This window comes from Diceros bicornis, chromosome 7 (genome assembly GCF_020826845.1).
Source record: "Diceros bicornis minor isolate mBicDic1 chromosome 7, mDicBic1.mat.cur, whole genome shotgun sequence".
Taxonomy (NCBI): domain Eukaryota; kingdom Metazoa; phylum Chordata; class Mammalia; order Perissodactyla; family Rhinocerotidae; genus Diceros; species Diceros bicornis.
In genome coordinates this window covers 80,377,744-80,399,524 of record NC_080746.1, presented here as the reverse complement: position 1 = coordinate 80,399,524, position 21,781 = coordinate 80,377,744, and the positions used below count along the sequence as shown (strand labels likewise).

Here is a 21,781-nt window from a genome sequence, read left to right as displayed (position 1 = left end):
TGACTCAACGATTTCAACACACAATTTTGGAACACACAAGGGAAGGTTAATGAGAGATTTTGTGGCAAATTTAAAATAAAGGTGTAAATTTGGGTTGTTCTAATTTTAGCAATACCTTTACAGAGAGCAGCTAAGCACCAAGAAACTTCCAGTATTTTTCAGCTTGCAAGAAAATTCCAAGGGCTTTTTCCAGGCAAAATTGTAAAAAAAAAAAAAGGCCACTCTGGTTTTACGCCCTTCTTTTTTTCTCCAAACCCCCTTGTCTGTCTTATCCACCAATTCCACTGGGTGGATTCTGCCTCTGGCCTCTTTCCAGTACTTAGCAGATTCCAAGCTCTTCACTCGGGCGCTTCTTGTGGAACCCCAGGTTGAACACTTTGTCTCTTTTCTCATCATTAAAATGATCCAGTGCTCTACAAGCATTCTCTCAACTCTGTGGAACACAGGCTATGCTGAGGATTCTCTTAATTTTAAAATGTTGTCACCATAAAAGAAGAAGAAAGAGTAATAAGGAAATTTCAAGAAATAGGAATTTGGTGTAAACATCTGGGGAAAAGAGGTGATTTAAAGAGTTCAAAGACCTTTCATTCCTTCAGTAGTTGTAACTAACTGCTATCCAGTACATATGATACTCCAGATTGTTCTATGTACTTCACATGCATCTACATTTAGTTTTAACAACAACCTATGAGATAGGCATTGTTATTATAACCATTTATAGATGAGGAACCCAAGCCACAGAGAGATTAAGAAGCCAGTTATATAACCAATAACTGGAAGATACCACTTACATAGCCAGTAACTGGTAGAGGTGAATAAAACCCAGGTGGTCTGGACCCAGAGTCTGTGTTCTTAGCCACTTCACTATCTCCCAAACTGCCAGTGAGCAACTGTGTTCGGCAGATACATCTGGCAGTACGGATATGGAGGTTCCTCAAACATTTTCCCAGGGAAACCTGATGTTTAAATCAGTAATAGTAAACTTTACACTTTACAGTAGATTTTCTTTATTTTTTATTATCGATGTATTTTCATCTTTATACATCACCATCAAAGATTAAACTATTCACTATAAGAACAGCATAGCAATAAGAACATTTTCTAAAAATCTCAACCCATTACACACCAAAAAATACCATATTTTCCCTATTTTTTCTTTCTCAAATAAATAGGTATAATTTGGTATTTTACTTTTTCCCACTTAGCTACCTAACATTTCATCTAGATGATATATCATAATATATTTAATTATTCTCTTGTATTTAACAATTAAGTTGTTTCTAATTTTCCACAATTAGAAATAATTCTATAATAAATATTGCAGTTCCCATATTTTATTTTTTTTCTTCTTTGGTACAAATATATATCCATTTTCTTTCCCATGAAAATCATGTTCACATAAAAGTTCTTTAATATTAATACAAGCTTTCTAAAAAAATGAGTTTTTACACTAATATTGGGTTTTATTAATGTAAATATAAATAGTCAATATAATTTTAAAAACTCTTGGATGCCACAAAATGGTGAATTATCTAATTTACTCTACTCTGATCATGATACATCACCAGAGTTGTTTCTTTTTTTCTTTTAACAGAATATATTGATGGCCATGTTCCCTTTTCCCAGTCATTTGGTTTTTAATTTATTATTACAGTTGTTGGATTACATCATCTTTTTCTTAAACTTTGCATCTTTCATTCCTATTAAGACTATTCACTATCTATTAATGAGCATTTCCACTTTTGAAAGATGCTGAGCCAGCAAGAGAAGATAGCTGGCTTATAAACAACTATTTGCATGTGTCAAACAATTGTCAATTGATCTTTTATTTTACTCGTTTTTTTATAGCTGTGTAACAATGGTCTTGTAACTGTGTCCTATTCTGTAGCAATAGTTTTCTGAGGTTATCTACTGCATTAGTTTGCTAAGAGTGTCATAAAAAAATACCACAGACTGAGTGGCTTAAACAAGAGAAATATATTTTCTCACAATTCTAGAGGCTACGAGTCTGAGATCAAAGTGTCTACAGGGTTGTTTGTTCTGAGGTCTCTCTCATTGGCCCGTAGATGGCTGTCTTCTCCTCTGTCTTCACATGATCTTCCCTCTCTCTGTGTCCCACTCTCCTCTTTTTTAAGAAGGACATTAGTCATATTGGATTATAGCACACCCTAAGGACCTCGTTTTAACTTAATTACCTCTTTAAATGCCCTATCTCCAAATATAGTCACATCTGAGGTACTGGGGGTTAGGACTTCAACATACAAGTTTGTTGAGGGGGCATAATTCAGCCCCCAACCTCTTGGTGAGAAAAATCATACCTTGTAGCTCTGGGACTCACATGTCCTTTTAGTTTGCTGGGGCTTGTTCTCAGCTAATAAAATTAGAAACTCCAAATGTCAATTTTCTTTGCCAACACTTACTTGGATAGATTAATCCAGGATGGAATGAAAGAGCTGCAGCACTGCCAAAACTTGGCTTGTCTTTGTAGCACATTTCCTAGGCTAGGATAAGAGCACAATCATTTTTCAAATCACTGTGGCATTTAATACCAACGTTTGTTTTCCAGAAGATAATTCATTTACTTAAAAACAAGTTTTTATGTTGGAAACAAACAAATAATACCAGTAGTTTCTTATCAATACACTGTATAATGTGATATAATCACTGGCAGAAGTCATGCCTTCCTTTTAATTTCTGTTCCACTGTCCTAATCTGGGGACTATTTATAACCTTGCTGATCAATAATCAGTCTTTTAACTCGCTGCATTCAATCTGTAAAGAAGATAGTATTTATGCCTTTAATGGCTTTGCAGTGCAAAGACTGTAAGGGCAGAGTTGTAGCAGGAGAAGATTGAAGACATACTGAGGAGGTAACATCAGTAAGACTTGTTGATTGAATGTGTGGGGTTGGGGACAGATAAAGAAAAGTGTCAAGGATAGCTCCAGGTTTAAAGGTGGGGACGTTTGTTAGATCATTTCCCTTTCTCTGCATGGAAGCCCTTTCTCCCTTAAGTGAACTGGAAGTTGCTTTTTTGCACAAAGACTGTAGCATAGAGTTATTTAACCCCCTAAAGCTCTCTGCTTATAGCAGGCACTCAATTAATGTTTGATTAATGAGCAAATGCAAGCAAATCAAGGACTGTGGTAGTCAGAATAATGGTGCTCCAAAGAAGTCCATGCCCTAGTGCCCAGGACCTATGAATATGTTACCTTGCATGGCAGAAGAAACTTTGCAGGTAAGAAGGGTCTTGAGACGGTGAAATTACCCTGGATTATAATCACAAGGCTTCTTAAAAATGGAAGAGGGCCGCAGAAGAGGGAGGCAGAGGAAGAACTGATTACAGAAGAGGTGGTCAGAGTGATGTGATGTAAGAACTCAACCCACAGTTGTTAGCTTCAAAGGTGGAGGAAGAAGGCCATGAGCCACGATGGTGGGCAACCTCTAGAACATGGAAAGGGCAAGGAAACAGATTCTCCCCTAGAGCCTTCAGAAAGGAACGTTGCTCTGCCAGCATCAATGAGACTCATTTCAGACTTCTGAACTACAGAACTATAAGATAATAAATTTGTGTTGTTTTAAGCCACCAAGTTTGCAGTCGTTTAGCCATAGAAAACTAATACAGGGGCTCGTGGAGTCTTCCAGCGATCCAAGTGTTCCCTGTTATTAGCCAATCATTTCAACTTCATTGACTAATCCCAACGCTTTAGTACTCACCTCTATGGATTACAGAACTATGATAATAAACCTCCAAGGAATCGTACATCTCAATTTCAGTCTATTTTAATTCCCAGAGTTGTTAACAAGCAAAAGTTGAATGAGGTACATTTTTTATTTTTCTTTCTCATAGTGGCAAAGCATAAAAAAAATAAAAATGTACATAGTTAATGGGAAAAGTCAGGAAAGCCAAGAAATCTAGTTTATGTGCTAAAAAGAAAGTTGCATTCTGAATTACCTGAATAATATTCCAAGACATACACTGTAAATAAATAGTTTTAGTCAGTGTCATAATTCTTTTATAAATAAGTACATATATTTTATATGCATTTATTTATTCATATATATTAAAAAATTATTTGACTCGAAATTTGTAGATTAGAGATTTGTAAAAATCAAATAAAATAATTACATTTTTATACTTTGATAATAAACATCCAATAATTATTATTATTACAAGTCTGTGTTCCAAGAACTGAAGTACAGATGTATGGACTCCTTATTTTGGAATTCATAACAGATCATTTAGAACAATTTTGTGTTGACCAAGTGAATCAAATTCCCAGTTTTATTTCAGAGATTGAATGTCAGATTGAGCTGATTCCAGTGGTATTTTAGTCATCAGGTATAGAGTGATGCATGACCTCGCCTTGTGAAGAAACAGAAATCTGACCACCCACCTCCTTGCCTCATTGGTGATGCAGCCCTCCCTCCAGTAAACATCAGCCATTCCAAACAGTGATGGAGTTACGACGGTGACTGTGTGTCAGTGATTATACAAAGGGAAATAAGTATATGATTCCTGTTCTGCATTGACTGATTTGGCAGGTGAGTTGAATTCTATAATCTATTAACAAGAGATTTTTGTTACAGGTGTTAAAATAAGGTTGTGGTAGTTTTGCAAGACGTTTTCATCGGGGGAAACTGCGTAAAGGGTATGTAGTATTTCTGTCTTATTTCTTGCAACTACATGTGAATCTACAATTATCTCAAAATAAAAAATGTTTAACTTAACAGGAAAAGCATCGGGGAAGGACAGAATCTCCATGTGGTCTTATTTAGGTATGAGATTTAAAACTAAGTAAATTCGACCCTCCATCCTCCTCTTACAAGTTGCAGGCTTGTAAAGTGAAAAACAGCTGGAATCCTGAGACAGCCTACATGCAAACTCCACAAGCATAGCCTCATGTAAATAGAGTAAAATCCTTTGTAAATGCATGTTTTGACTTAGCAAATTAGAGCATAGATGGCTGAATGAGAAGTTAGTATATTTACAGAGGGGTATCTGTTACATTACACTTAACTGGATCTGTAGAGTCAAATTTTTCTCTTCTCACAACCTGTACCAAGTTATTGCCAATGCTCTTTACTCCATTTAGCATCTCTGTGTATTTGGCATGCTTCTGAGTTTTCATCATGAGCAGCCTTAATTGTAAAATATATAGAAATGATTTTCACAAATACATTAAATTGAGGTCGATAAAGCATTGAGCCGGGCCTGAGAGTGGCCACCATCTCCATGGCGCCATCTGCTGCAGTAATCCAGGCAGGGACCACGCTGCATGGCACGTTTAGGGACGCATACCTGCCTGTGTGCGGTGTGCCCTCCTCGCCATATTCTGTTGTCATTGAAAATAGAATTTTAGAGTCAGCAGGATTTTGAGTGGGCTGAATCCCAAGGAGAGCAGTTTTCCTTGGAGATTTGGGGCATTGGTCTGAATTTTTTGAGCAATGATTCTAGACTATCGGGGAGTTAAAGAGAATAGTGCCCGGCCTATTATAAAATCTACATACTTTTTATTGTATGCATGAAAAAAAACACAGCTGCAACTTGAACTCAAGTGAAAAACTTCCTTTCTCAAAGTACTGGAATCTAAATCCCCTGGCTAGCCAAAAAGGGATAAAATTGGAATGGAGAAACTATATTTTTTGTGTTAATATTAACAATGGATTCCATAACGAAGCCAAGTCCTGAAACGTGCCTTATTTGCTATAGTTAAGTAAAGTTGCTGTGTTTGGGTGGGTTTTTTTTTTTTTTTTTGGTATTCTTAAAATAAATCAAGAGAAAATCTAATTCGGTGGTTTGAATTGCTACTTAAAGACTATTTTCATCAAAACTATCTGGTGAGATTTTTAACAATTCATATTCCTCAATGATTACCCTTTAAATGTGTGGATTTGCTAGACCTGGGTTGGACTAAGTTACCTGTATTTTTAAATACTCACCAGGTAATTCTAATATGCTGCTAGGTTTGGGGATCATCGCTTTAGTTCCACCTCCAAATGTATTAATTACTTTCGTGGCTTAGAAAGTCATTTATTGCCATGTATGTGAACTGATCTTGTGCAGAGAAGTCACTATTTTCCAAACCAATGAATATTGTTATTGTCATTATTACTATTATTTATTTTTTACTCAAAATATTTGATTAGCTCTGGATAGTTACTTTGATTACATGATAGCAGAGAATAGGAATGATAGAGTATTAAAGTATGTTAAACATATTATAAATTATTGAAAAACTTGTAAAAGTAACCTTCCAGAGATTAAGGTAAGTGTGGACCAGCTGTACAGAGGTGCTCCTGAAATATTTTTAAGTTTCCATTTGTTGAATACACATACATCAAATTCTGGCATAGACCTCTAAATCTCTTATCTCATTAATTTTAACAGCTGAACTCTGTGTTCTAGTTGCCTCATTTTGCATGGTGAGGAAATTGAGGCAGAGAAAGCTAAATGACTTTCTCAAGATCGTACATTTAAATAAATGGAGGAGAACAGAAGAGTTAGGATTTGCAATGTTGTCTGACCAAAAATCCCTATTCTTAATCACTCCATGCATATGCATGTATACACACACATATATATAAAAGTAAAATTATATTTTGCTTTTAATTTAAAAATAGCATTTTTCACAATTCAAGTCCATTTTCTTTAAATTGTCTGAATAAATGTGCTATTTTAATTAAAAAATTGTTTGTTTTTTTTTTTTTTTTTGTGAGGAGGATCAGCCCTGAGCTAACATCCACGCCAATCCTCCTCTTTTTGCTGAGGAAGACCAGCCCTGAGCTAACATCTATTGCCAATCCTCCTCCTTTTTTTTTTTCCCTTTTTCTCCCCAAAGCCCCAGTAGATAGTTGTATGTCATAGTTGCACATCTTGCTAGTTGCTGGATGTGGGACGCTGCCCAGCATGGCCAGACAAGCCGTGCGTCCGTGCGCGCCCGGGATCCGAACTCCGGCCGCCAGTAGCAGAACGTAGGCACTTAACTGCTAAGCCACGGGGCCAGCCCCTTAAAAAATTAGCTTTTATCTATCTAAGCCTATGGATAGGCAAGATGCTTTCTCTTTGGAAGGTTCTCCAGTCTGCAAGAGAAACTACTCTAGGAAACAAAAGACCTCCCCAATCCTTATACTGTTATTTAATCTCAGCATGAGCTTCCTTAGGAAAATCTTCATCTTTTTCTCTCTTTTGAATAGAAAATAAGAGTTCTTATATTGTTTCAAGGAAATGTATATTTCTTCACATTAGTTTATTTGTAATTCTGAAATTAATCGCAATCTATATTTCCTGGAACTATGTAAACCTCTGATATATTTTAAAATAATCTGTATAGATATGATAGACAGCGAAAAAAAAGTAAGAAATTTTGGTTCAATTCAAACATTATTGATAAAGATGCCAATTCAAAAATGTAGGTCTAATGTGAGTGCACATTTTCAGGCATTTAAACAAGTTTTGTTGTTGTTGTTGTTTTAAATAACTCTATAAACAAAGAAGTTATGAATAGGTAATATATTTAGTTAATAAATATATTTTAAATCAGGCACATTCACTAAGTTTCTTACCCCTTAGATGATATTTTTTATGTTATGCAAGTAAATGAGTGATTTAGTGCCTAGGTACCTTGGTATTAAAAAGAGAATTCAGTTTAATTAGACATTTATTAAATTACATGTTTCTATGATTGGAATGAAAAACGTACTAAGATTTAAGAGAAATAATATTTTTTGTCATTTTCAGTAACAATTTATGTGATGTTCAAGTAATTTTTGACGGTCACCTCTATGACTCCAATATTTCTACCTTCCTAGGTTACCAGAACCATTCATTTCCTTCATCTGTCCACTCCTCCGCTACCGCCATTGACTGCCGTAGAACTTAGCTCCAGAGAACGGCTTTCCATCAGATCTGCTAGCGGTAAAGTGACTTCTTCCTTTGAAATATGTGGAGCGGCTTAGATGTCTAATCTTTCTCATTTCAGTCCTCCTTTTTTTATTTCCAAAATGGTGAAGAAAAAAAAAGAACAAAACCTCACAATATTAAATCAGAATTTAAATAAATTACTTAAAAGAGGGAAAATGACCAACTGTACTAGATTTTCATAAATGAGGAAGCAAAATATACTAAAAAAGTTTTTTAGGTTTTAAAATGAGTCACGGTAACCTCTGCTAATAGTAAATTACTTAGACCAACTCCTTAATAATAATGACAATTATAGTAAAATGTATTTAAAGTAGTGATTATCTTTAAAGTAATGTTTAAAATATAGGAATTTTCTCTTAGGATGATAACATCTTTTCACATTTAAAAAAAGGAAAAATGATGTACTTCAAAGGACTGTATGTGTCACTTCTTATACGTTAAAACTGACCTATTTCAATATTTGGGAGAAAAAAGTGTTCTCTTAGCACATATTAGTCTTGGAATAAATTGAGGTAATTTGAAAGCTCATCTGATGAGGACTGTGGTAATTTTATTGTGAATATGTGATATTAACTTCTCGAGCTCTTCAACTAGCAGTTTAATGGATTTTTATCCTTCCGTTTCAACATGTGTTTTATCATTTTAGCTGGTAAAACAATTAGAGAAGATAGAATTAGGGGTTGGAAAGAGAAAAATCATTGAATAAGGATACAGAACAGGATTATTTTGCAATGTGGACTTCAGAGAGGTAACGCTAGTTAAAACAAAACATATTTGGCAAAACTTAGTGAAAAAGGCTGAAGCTTGCTAAAAGCGTTGGCAAAGAAGGTCTACAAGGTGCAGTTTTTGTGTTGGTCCTGCTGTGGAGTCATCACGGATGGAGCATGGTTTAGGTAGTTCTGTGGATAGAGATTGTGGCTGTCTCCAGATCTGGGAGGGGAATCTGCCTTAGCATAAATGCCTATAAAGTAATAAAGAATGTTGCTTTGTACTTCTTTTTCTAAACTCAAAACTTCTTTCTATTTTTACTAGCATAGTTGTGAGATTCTTTAAGTGGGATCTAGCCAGAAAAAAAAAAAATGATTTCTCTTGTTTCTGGCATAGTCAGTGTTCCTTTAGGAAAACAGAAACCACTCTAGTTTTCTCAAGAAAGAGGAGGTGTAACACAGGGAATTAGCTGCTTACAAAGTTATCATAAAAGTTGTAGAATGGTCAGGAAAGGCTACCGCTAGGTTAACCACAGCCCACAGAGAATCAGAAAGTTCCTACCGCCCCAGGCCAGGAAATTGTCAAGAGTGGTCACAGTACACTGCTGCATTAAAGTAGGTAACTCCCAGAGGAATGGCCAGATGTCTGACAAAGCCCAGGCATCTGCCAGAAAAGAGTGGTGGCTTCTGTTTTCCTCCAGCCTTGCAAATCTCCTATGAGTTATTTTCATTAGTAGCATCTAATCAGAACTCTATGGGCAAGAAATTCTGGGAAATGAAGTTTCCTATTTTCTGTTCCTCTGATGCAGGGAAGGAATTGTGAAAGCAAAAATTGCACAGACAAGGAGGATTATTGAAGGCCATTGCAATAGAGGAAAGAGACCCGAGCTCAGTCTGAACTCAACTCCACTGAAACAAAAGGCGAGATGATTTGGAAGCCCCAGGGTGAGAAGGAGAACACAGGCCATCTGTGTTTTCTGAATGGCTTCACCGGAAGGAAAAGTAAACTTATCTAGTATCTTTGACAGGAGGTAGTTTTACGACTTGGAGCAAGACACCCACTGAAGTCAGGCTCCTACCCCCTCACAGAGATTGGGAGGTAGTGGCACTATCTTCTTTGATGATTACATTTTAAAGGGATGGCCCCAGGTCCTTGAGAAAGACATCCCTGGGCTGTAAAACTGGCAAGAGACTTTTCAAAAGATTTACATCTCCAGTGGGCAGAGAAATGGTTTACAATGACAAGTTTTCTAAAGTAAATAAGAAAATGGAGGTCAAGGTCCTAGAGCCACGAAGAAGCCTGTCTAAAGTTTAGTCAAACTGAGGGAAATGCTAAGATCTTCTTTGACAAAAATAAGAGAGAGACACATTGTATTGATTACTCAACTGCTTATCTCAACTCCCTTCCTTGGCATCAAGGACAAGGATTTCTAAGACTCTCTGCTATAAATCTCTCCCTCAAGAACTCATTAACACACTCTGGCACACACACGTACAACTGGATGTTTGTAATGTACTTATGATGTGGGGCCACTGAGTCGCAAGTCGAAAAAGAATTTTCAGACACGAGCCGCTAGTTTGTCCCTGCACCTTTATTTTGTGTTTCAGCATGGGGACAGGACCCATGGGCAGTAAAGAGCTGCTGCCTGGAAGGATCTGTGCAGGGCCATTATATACCATTTTTAGCTATTTTGCTGTTCTATAGAAATGTCAAAAGAGAAAGTGTTAGGTGGTCTGGTTAGCCTCAAAGATTAGGGCATGGGGGCGGAGGAATGAGATGTGTCCTTGCATTCCAAGGTAAAGTTTGCCTCAAGGAACACATAGGCAGGAGAGTAAAGTCATTGATCACCTCCTGAGGTAAATCTCTTCGCTCTCAGCCACAGGCGATTGAGTAAGTAGGGGCATGTGTGACTGAGTGACAAACGTCACTTACTACACACAACACAGCGGCTAGTGTGAGATGGAATAAATATGGTAAAGGTCAAGTCATTACCCTTTTCTGAACACTGTTAGAAGCAAATTATTGACTATGATATTCCACTTTAAAGAGAGAAATATTTTGAGAATAAATACTTAAAATCTTTACTTTCAAATGTGGCACAAGGTCTAGATTTGAATTCCAGCTCTGCTACTTACTACCTTGTGTAAGACACTTAACATTTTTGAGCCCAATGTTTTTCATACATGTTGTCAATAGGATTAAGTAAGAACATGTGGAAAAGTGTCTGAAACACAATAAGTCCCAACTAAAAACCAGTTCTTTTGATTCTTGTTTTTTTCTTTTCATGGAAAAGGCCAAGGATACTTGGTTTTGGAGGGTAAATATAATTTTAAAATTGGAGAAATTGAAGGAGGAAAAAGTGGTTCACTGAGCTATGTTGGGTTTTCTGTCCAAGTTCAAATAATAGACAATTTAGATTCTACTTTCTTCAGCTGAGGTTTAATCATCTAAAAAAGAATCTATTCAAAGGTTGGTGGGTTTGGTTGCATTCTTTTTTTTTTTAATTTCTATCATGCTTTGAAGACTAGAATTTCAATTTTGATGGTACTGTAAGTTTAAAAGGTGAATTTATTAAATGTGGTATATTAATAGACTATTATTCTCCACGAGAAAAATGAAAAATCTAGAGATTGAGCATCTTTTCATTGGAATAGCAAATGATGAAAATTTTTAATGAAAATGCTTATTTTTAACCTACTCCATCTCTTTCTTTGGGTTAAATCCAAAATAACAGTGTCATGGAAAAGCTGTCATTTTATCCAAAATAAGTACTTTCTTACTTATAAACAATAAATGCAGAATAGCAATCAAAATAAATCCCTTTCAAACAATATTAACCTTGATAATTTTGTCCTATATTAAATTTATATGCAATGCAGATTCCGGAAGTTTTGCAAACAGTGGACTGAATGTTGACTTTGGCAGAGTAGGAGAGGAAACTAGTAGATACATTTTTTAAGCATTAAACAAACAAATATTAAAAGCAGTTTAGTGTATAAGCAGGGCCAGCAGAACAATTGTGAGGCATGAAGGAAAGACCATTATTTTGAAAATTAGAGCCAGGATTACAAATCAACTATGTAAACATTAATAATGATGATATTAATAAAAATAGTCCTTTCTGACATGTACTGAGTACTTGTGATGTACCCAACATGGAGTACTGTTCTATACCTTTATGTGTATTACTTCAAATGAAACTGCTTTAAATTTTATTTTTAGCTGAGTGACCTCAAGCAATTTTTAACTTTCTTGGTGTTGAGTTTCTCACCTGGAAAGTGGGGCATTCATTGGACTGGATGGCTCTTGCCAAAATATCAAGTCCTCTTATTCTCTCTTCGGAAATTCTTGTGACTCTCTGGGCAAATATGTCCTTACTTCTCCTAAGTCCCTACAGTATTTTTTTTCCATAATTCAGTTTAACATATCATAATTATAGAAATTAGCATAATTTATAAAGTTACTCGACGGGAAGCCAGTCACAAGCACAAGCCCATCACACAGCAAATATTCTCCATCTGTGTTTCGGTTGCTCTTTGGGCTTCTTCCAGCCACCCTGTCAGGCTCTGCTCTCTGCCTCTTCTCTCGACCTATAATAATAGGTCTTTCTCCTATTCTTTCAACTAATTTGCAGTGGAAGTAAGAGGGATCTTTCTGTGTAAAAATAAGTTTAATTCTAAACCTGGGTGCTGAAGCAGGCATGCTGCTATAACCTCACTTGCTTCTTATTACTCCCAGAGTGAAAATGCGGAATGGAAACCAAAATGAAGCGGCTGCCTCATTTTACAGCCGGGAAGCCTGAGGCGTGTTTGGGGAATGGCACATGATGTACTGCAGCCAGATAGGGAGTGTTGGTACCGGGTTGAGGGTTTGGGCTGGAAGGGTAGGTCTTGGGTATGGGGAGCTTCGAATGCATTGCTAGAAGTTTACACAGAAACACGTGTCAGATATTTTAGAAGTTCTCAGGCCTAAAGCAAGCAAAGGGGGAAAATGCCAGATTTGAGTGGAAAAGCTATGGAATGGGAAGCTGTTCTTTCCTCGATTCTGTACCTCCTTCTCCAGTGCTGTCTTCTTCCTGCTCGCATTGTAGCTTAGTGCTGCTCTAGGCCACGACTCCTGCCCTGTCCCTGACTTTATGCCCTTTGCTTCAGTCAATTCCTGTTCTGTTTACATCGTTTTCCTGGAGAGTTTTGTCAACACTAATGGACTGTAAATTTATCAAAGGAAATATTTTGCCATAAGAGGAGAAAATGACTATCTTCCCAGTAGAATAATACCAGGACAGTCCACATGGGGTGGGGGATACACTATTCTGGCTTTCTGGTGTATTCTGTCTCCCCACTTTGTAGTATTATTCAGGAAAAGTAAGCTTTCAAATTGTTTGTTAATTAGACATTTCAGTGTTTGGGATTTTAAATCTTGACTGATTATATGTCGGCTACACAACCATAATAGAAGATGAATTGAGAATTACACGTTTAAGTAACAGAACAACTATTCCTCAATACAATATACGTGATTAAGATATTTGGATTAGAAAGCTGATAAGGTAATTCTCATTTCTCTCCCTCCTGAATACTTTTTTCGCTGTAATGTCTACTGGCAGCATGAACAATCTGAAGAGGATTCAAAATACATCAATGGCTTAAAAAAAGGATTGAAGGGACATATGTTTATTTATGCTAAGAGGAAAAGAGATTGATAATGCTTTTTAAGAATGTCAAAAATAGGGACTGGAAACATTTATTTTTCATCTCTGGAAGTTTCCAAACATAAAAGAATGTGAAACTATCTTCAGACAACACTTATTCTATGGGGCAGGCAGAATTCTAAGATTACCTCCAATGAGTCGAGTGTTTACATAATCCTCTCCCCTTGAGTGTGGGCAGAAGCTGTGATATCCTTCTAGCTGATAGAATACGGCAAAGATGGTGGGCTAGTCATCTCCTGATCTTAGATGACTGGATGGAAAGACCATCCTGCCGGCATTGAAGGAGCAGGCTGCTAGGAGTTCTCAGAACCCTGCCAAGCATTTTGTAAGGGCTACCTGTGTTTGTTAAAAACAGAGTAGATTACTCAAAGTATATTTCAGAAGCTTCAGGTTTCCTTTTCCATTTTCAGTTCTTCTCTACTCATAAACTAGTTTTTTCAATCACAAAGAATGAAGTAAGGTAAAAGCATTTAGACATTTTTCCCTTCAAATTTTCTGTTTTTCGTAAGAGCTGCTTTTGTTCAGGCTATTATGGGCTACGACAGACGGGAGTGGATAATGCATTGTGTCTTCATTTTAGTAGATTTTTAAGCTCGGGATTATTCATAATGATTAGTTGCACTACTAACATTTATTAGATAATTGGCAGCAACAATTAATTTTGTATAGATGGAATTTTTTTTTTTTTTTTTTTGGTGAGGAAGATTAGCCCTGAGCTAACATCTGTTGCTAATCCTCCTCTTTTTGCTGAGGAAGATTGGCCCTAGGCTAACATCTGTGCCTATCTTCCTCTACTTTATATGACACCCGCCACAGCATGGCTTGACAAGCGGTGTGTCGATCTGTGCCAGGGATCCGAAGCTGCGAACTCCCGGCTGACAAAGCAGAGCACACGAACTTAACCACTACACCACCAGGGCGGCCCTACAGATGGATTTTTTTTTTTTTAACCAGGAAAAGATGACTTTCAGAATTCCATTATGCTTTGTTATTTGATGACAAGTATCTTAAATTCTTTAACTGATCATCACACTTTCCTAAAACAAATTTCACTGCGGAATTCAGCTTTGGCGGTACTAAGGAATATGCTTGCCCAGCTCGTTTGTCATCACATTTCAAAGCCACGGAAAGGCATGTTCTGAAACACAGCAAACACTGGACAACAGTCGGACTATTGTAAAGCGGGTTGGAACGTTTCCATCCTGATTCTTCCTTAGTTGTGTTATCCCTGCTGAGTTTTAGAAAAATGAGCCAGGGCTGGCTCTGGGCAAAATGTCAAGTTCGAAATCCTCAGCCTGTCATTCAAAGCCTCCACACTTCTTCCCTTTTCTGCCTTTCCAATCTCAACTCTGATTATACTCTCATGCCCCAGGATTTTTACTCTTATTGCCTTTGAGGTTGTCCTCTGAAACCTCTTTCCCCTTGCTTGCCTTGGGATCTTTGCTCAGCTTGTTACTTCTGTCTAGAATGTTTCTTTTCCTCCATATAAGCTAACGTAATTTTTTTCCCATGCTCACTAACATTTATACTCTCCAAAATGCCTTCCCAGATACACTCTGGGAATTTTTACATGCCTCTCTTACTTCTCTGTAATATATTTTCCATTTCTATTATAACCATTATTATGATCTTTGAATCAAATAATTTATTTACACATAATTATTTAATTATGACGTCCTGAGGCTCTATGTCTATTATTATTATTATTATTACTATTATATACTACAGTCCCATATATGAGGCTTTGGAAAGGGTGTGTATTAAATCATGTTTGTTGAATTGAACCATATTGAAATTACCAAGGCATCTGGATTTGAAAGTCTGAAAGCGTATATTGTTTTCATCTTTATTATGTACATCTCAACCTCTGATGGAATTTGCTTCACCTGTATAATGCAAACAAGCCAGCTACAGTAAAGGAGAGGATGTGGTGAAAGTAATCAGTAAACTATAAAAAGCAAGAAAAGCACCAGTTATTGAGATTTCATTTTTTCTGAATTTTTAGGCTCTTTCTCCCCTTTCTTCTACTCTTCTGGATAGAATTCCACATCTCACATTTTTTTTACTTTTGTTTACTCTACTGATAACCTTTGCCTTAGCTATATCTTAATATGGTAATGTAACCTTTACTTGGAAATCTATGTCTCTATTTCTAATATAAATACCTTATTTAGCATTTAAGAGTCCACTGGTATTCCTACACATACTTGATTCTGTTAAACAAAAGAACAGCACTGTTCTTATTAGTGGCCAAAATAAAAGATTAATGTGTGTTATTAGAATAGCAGAGAAATGCTTAAAGGGCAGGAGGAATTGTGATAATAGCTACAGGAAGGTGAGATTGATAACCAGACTGTGAGGTATGCTGTGATTTTTAAAAAGATAAGCAATGAGGTTGATTCAAAGTTGTTGAGGAATTCATTTTTTTAACCTTCTATTCTCTAGCTTTTTGCTGATTTTTCCATCTCTTTTGTAATGTTTATGAGACTGTATTCTCAAGTCAGCCTACAGAGTTTAAATTTCAGCCTCATAACTGTATGTCCTATATATGTATTATCCTTGTGACCTGAACCCAAATTCCTACCACCTTAAAATGGTAATAATAATAATACATAAATACTTCATAGGCTTGTTGAAAGGATCCAGTAAAGTAAATTGTTTAAAGTCCTTTGCACATAGCAAACACAATATATGGTTAATCTTATTATAATTATTTGCTTAATTATTGCAGTGGACATCTTTCACATGTTTTTAAGGCTCTTTCTCTAGGTTCATAGATTTTACAGGAGAGGAAAACCAGTTATTTAAGCAAATTACCCTTAATCGTTTCAGGGAGCAAGTGAAGCATTTTATATAGTGAATCAGGAATTTTCTGAAATGTACTAGATATAACTTAAGAATTCGCAAGCAAAATATTTTTTAGAGTAAGAATATGTTTACATCCATTTCATTGTGTGAATTATTTTGACTGCCTTATTTTTCTCTTCTTTTTACATTTATTTTACATTTATTTTACATTTATTTTCCATCTCACTATTTTTATAATGGCTGCAATGACTATAGCCAACAAAAGAAATAGAGGAGCAATATAGATTAATCCCTTTGCTATTTATTATATAATTTAGTTTAAAAAAATGTTTAGTCAGAGAAGAAATGGGACTAGAGAGTACACCATATTTGGATTTCCTATGAATTTATTTTATATATATTATCTGTTTCCTTCACCAGTACTAAGGATTATTTTGACTCTATTAATTGACAAATTAAAAAATATCACCTTCAATATTTGTTAGTTATAGGATCTTAGTCTCTGTTTATTTCAGATGCAGAGCTATCCCGAATACAATGGGATAGTAATTGCACTTTCCTTATACACTTGTTGGGATGATTAAATAAGATAATGATGGAGAACACTTGCATGAGTTCAGAGTAGGTGCCATATAAGTTTTTCCGATAATTGTTGTTGTTGTTGTTGTTATACCAAAGAGATATGCTAAGTCCCCCAAACATGGATGAGGAGAATAGATTGTCTAAAACATTTTTACCGTTATGAGAAGTCTAAATAAAAACATTTCTTTTGAAGCTAAGTGCTGGGAAAGAAGCTTCTCTAAGACCATACATGTTTTCTCTAATGTTTGTCTTTTTGCTTTGCCATTAAAAAAATTCAAAATAAAAATCACATCTGCTTTGGCAACTATGTAAAATTATAGGGCCAGCTTATCCTTGTTCTAGTCTCTTTCTCATTCCTCTATTCTGAATATTAATTTATAGTTCCCATAGTCCTATTTTTTAGCTATTATATATAGTTTACTGCTTGTATTGTATGCTCTTATACCATTTATCTACTCACCCATTTGTCAAATGTACATTGAGTGCTGCTATAGACAACATTTTGTGTCCGGTGCTTGGGGGTGCATGGCAAAGACAAGAAAAATTTCACTCAAGGAGATTACCATTAATGAATAATTACAGAAATAAATGTGAAATTCCAATATTCCATCAGACAGATGCATGTGCTGTAGGAATATTCAGCTGGGAAAATGGGCTATTTAAGGAAACAAGGAATGACTCAGCTAAAACTCTGAAGGAAGAAAATGAGTTAACAAAGCAAATGTGTGTGAGAGAGAGAGAAGAGAAAGCGAGAGAGAGAAAGAGAGGGATGCATTTCTTCCAGCCATTGGGAGCAGCAAGCCCTACCAAGGCCCTGTGGGAGAGGGAGGTGGTGTATTTCAAGGAAATGAAAGGACGGTGGATGGAGTGCATACAGTGAAATAAAGTGATGGTCGATAGGTAAGGGCAAGAGGCAACACGGACTTGTGCCACCAAAGAGTTCTCTGAGTTGGAGGTGGGGTGTGGGTAGACCTGATCACACTCACGTTCTGAAAGGTCTCTCTGAGGGAAAACATGAAAATGAAGTGAATCCCCCTCAACAGAGGAATAACTGGAAAAATTGTGGTACATCCTAACCATGGAATATAACGCAGTTCATAAAAATGTGAAGTAGAGCCATACCATCGACTTATAGGAATATTCACAAGTTATTATCTATTGAGAACCTAAAATGCAGAAAATTATCTGTTATATAATCACATTTGTATAAAACAATGACAGAATACTTATGTGTTCACATGTGTATATAATGAACATGTATATACATATGTTTGTACAAGATCATATCAACATGGAAAACTAGAGAAATTGATACATACTAGTTGGTCTACATGGGTTACCTGAGGGCATACAGGACTGATGTGTGGAGAGGAATAAGACTACGAGGGAGGAAATGAGCAAGAAATGCAAAAAAATAAAAAGGATTGTGATATAAAAAACATTTATACTTTAGTTTCTTTATACTTGCACACATATGCTAAAGTATAAAGAAACTAATAGCATGTTAAAGAAAGAAAAAAATAGTCTGGTAAGAGTGTAGAACACTTTTTTGACAGGTCACAGGAGTAACAGGGAATCTGTTTAGGAGACGATTACAGCAATCAGGCAGGAGATGGTGTTTGCCTTAATTAGGGAGCTGGTGGTGCAGTTAGAGAGAAATGGACAAACTAGTTAAATGTTTAGGAGGTAAAGTCAGTAAGACTCAGTACTGGCTTATCCTAGGGTCGTGTCAAAGATGAGTCAGCTATCCTGCTTGTGTGTTGTGATTATGAAGGAGAAAATAATAGAAACAGCCATAAAAAGTGGCATTTCAATTTAAGGTGGTTCTTTTACAGTCCTTCTGAGACACTCAAATGGAGATATCAAGTAAGCAGTTGAATAAATGTATCTAGAGCTCAAAAGTTAGTTCTGGATGAAAATTTCCATGCATGAATAATCTGTGTACAGGTGGTAATTTAAGACACGGACAAAGCTGCGATTGCCTAGGGAGAGAGTGTATAACGAGAAGAGAGGAAGATTATCAAAAGATCCTGGGCCAGCCCCATGGCACAGTGGTTGGGTTCAGTGCACTATGCTTCGGTGGTCCAGGTTCACAGGTTCAGATCCCGGGCGTGAATTTATACTGCCCATCAGCCATGCTGTGGTGGCAACCCACATACAAAGTAGAGGAAGATTTGTGCATATGTTGGCTTGGGGCGAATCTTCCTCAGGCAAAAAAAGGAAGAATGGCAACAGATGTTAAATCAGGGCAAATCTTCCTCAGACAAAAAAAAGAAATAAAAAAGAGCTTGAGCTTGAGTAAATAGCAAGTTGAAAGGTAAATTTGAAAAGGGATAAGAAGGACTAGCTAGAGAGTTTAGAGAGAATAGAGAAGAGAGTTATGATAAGGTAGCTAAATAGGAAAGTATTTCAAGCAGAAGGAATACTCTATAATGTCAGATACTGCTAAGAAGTAATGAATGATTACTGAAAATATCTGTTGCATTTATCAACATGTAGGACACTGACAACCTTGGCAGAACTGATTCAATGGCACCATCAGTGTGGAAACTGGCTCAGAGTGGGTTCTGTGTAATCATGTGGTTAGAAAATGAAAGTTGAGCTCTGCATAATTCTTTCCAGTTGTGTAATGGAGGTGAGAGGAGAGAGAGACAATAGCAGCTGATGGGGGACATGAAAGCAGCAGTAGGTTTCTTCTCTCATAAAAGGACTTGTCACTTTCTAGAATCTTGTTCATTTAGATTTCTTTGTGTCCTCAGCTCCTTTAGGAGTTAAGAATACGATTTTATAGCTTTTGTGGCAGTCTACTAAATGCTGGACAGAGTGCAGGGGATCTGAAAGATCTCACATTGTTGGAAAGTTCATGGATGAGATACAAAGCATAAAGCCTGGGAGATTTATGAGCTCCTGCTAGTGCTGAGAGTCCAATAAGGGACATGAATTCTTCTGGAAAAAAATATACACTGTACCTAGGACACAATAGGACATTATGAGACATACAACAAAGGAAGAAGATGTGACATAATCAAGAGAAAAAAAGTCCATATAATCAGATCTACAGGTGGTGTGGATGTTAGAATTACCAGAAAAGACCTGTAAAGTAACTGTGACAGTTCTGCTTATGATTCACGTGTAGAAAGTCACAAAGTCACAGATGAGTATTACTCTCTCCAAAACACCAGAAAAAGCTGGATAAGCCACCAAGTTATAGTTTTTTAAAGCTTACCAGGGAACTGAGGAAACAAAGAAGCAGTTTAATTAAGCATCAGAACCTGGCAAGCCATACATAAGAGGGAAGAGACCCCTAATTCCCCTCTCCCATGTCAGAACAGTTTGAGGAAGAAATTGCCAGAGATAGGAATAAGTCGAGTCTAGACACATGTTTAGTCAACTTTTATGGCCACGTGTGAGCTGGCATAAAAGCTCAGAATCCTGTTAAAAAGAAGATCTGGATCCACCTACCAACTCTTCATGGGTCTTCATTGAGTCCTTGGGGGTCATTCACCAAACATTATCACAGTATAATGTTAAAAGTGCTTCTCCACTCTCTTACCACCAGTGTGACTGTAATCCCTATGTACCCAAATAATAATGAGCTTGAAGCAATTAAATATTAAAAATCCAAGTGGCAGGCAAAAATGTGTTTAATGATGCTTCAAGGAGTCCATGACTGCCTATTTGAGGATCATTTCCAACTCATATCCAATCTGGATGTCCTTTTTGCTGCTGAAATGAGCCAAGTATGAACTATAGGTACCTCCTCCCACCACAGCACCTTCAGAATCTGCTTTGGAAAGACAGCAGGCATCTGGATAGGGACAAAGGCACAGAACAGATGGCATATTTCAGAGAAAGATGAGCAGACATTAACAAAAATGCAAGATGCCATTTACAAATAACTATTGTCAGGTTTTTTTATTTCTAGGCATATTGAGGAAACAAAATAGCCTTACATTGGAGTTGATGATTAGGCTGCAATTGAAGATTGAACAAATGCCAACAAAGATGTTATTTTCAATGTAATTCTTAGTAAACAACTTGATACAGAGGGCTGTCATTCTGTCAAACTCAGGTGTGAGACAAGAACAATGGAGAGTCCAAAGAAGGGGATAATCAGAGAGAACAGAATCACATACCTCAGGCATTCTACCTAACATTTTCACCACTTCCTCTACGGGAGAAAATGCAAAGTAATGTTAAGAATTGTACAATTAGGTTTGAAGTGTATAATAGGTTTAAGTTAACTCTATGTTAACTGCATATACAAATATATATAAATATATATAATATATAAATATAAAAATGTATATAAATATATGTAAAAGTATAAATATATAAATGTGTAAATATATATAAATATATAATGTATCACACTCAAATACAATCAAAATTCATTATAATAAACATTTGTAAGTAAGAGACTTGCATATTTTTTTCATATTCTGTTATTTGCTACAGATGTTTAGTGGGATTTATCTAGTTTTGGTTTCTCTATATAAAAACATCCACTCTATATTAAAGTATTACTTTTTTTCTTTTTAAAATGAACTAGAATTTAAACTCACAACAATAAAGCAATACCTGACAGCTTATCTGTCTTGGAACTTTCTGATGAAGATAAAAGGGTTTGTTAGGATAGTTGAATCCACATTTCATAATGCATGCTACCCAGTATTTGTTATATATATAAATCTCTCACGGCTCACAACAGATATGCTAGTTTTGGTGCTGATTTCCAATTCCAATTCATTGGAAAACTAGTGGAATTTCTTAACTGACTTGGTTAAGGGAAGACTTTCTAGTTTATACCTTATCTCATTTTTGTATTTGAAGCTGTTCTCGCCTTGTACTTTTCTTGCTAGAATGTTTTCTACTGGTGTTCCATCATTTTTATTAATCATGGGATATTTTCAGTCTTTGCCTTGTACTTTCATTCTGTAAAGTTTTTGAGAGTTAGTAGATTTCTACTTCTCTCCCCTTAGCTATGCCAATTATCTGCTTTCTTATTTGCTTGCTTTGAGATGGAATGGGTAGGACCAGGATTTTGGTC

The 21,781-nt window shown here is 36.2% G+C and overlaps 1 long non-coding RNA gene across 1 annotated transcript; it reads left to right on the top strand.

The window, feature by feature from the left end:
• The first annotated feature begins 4,507 nt into the window (after positions 1 to 4,507).
• Positions 4,508 to 9,542, top strand: LOC131408143 (uncharacterized). The gene is made up of 3 exons (XR_009220698.1): positions 4,508 to 4,543; positions 7,811 to 7,916; positions 9,439 to 9,542. It is a non-coding gene; the product is annotated as an uncharacterized LOC131408143 (long non-coding RNA).
• Positions 9,543 to 21,781: the final 12,239 nt, after the last annotated feature.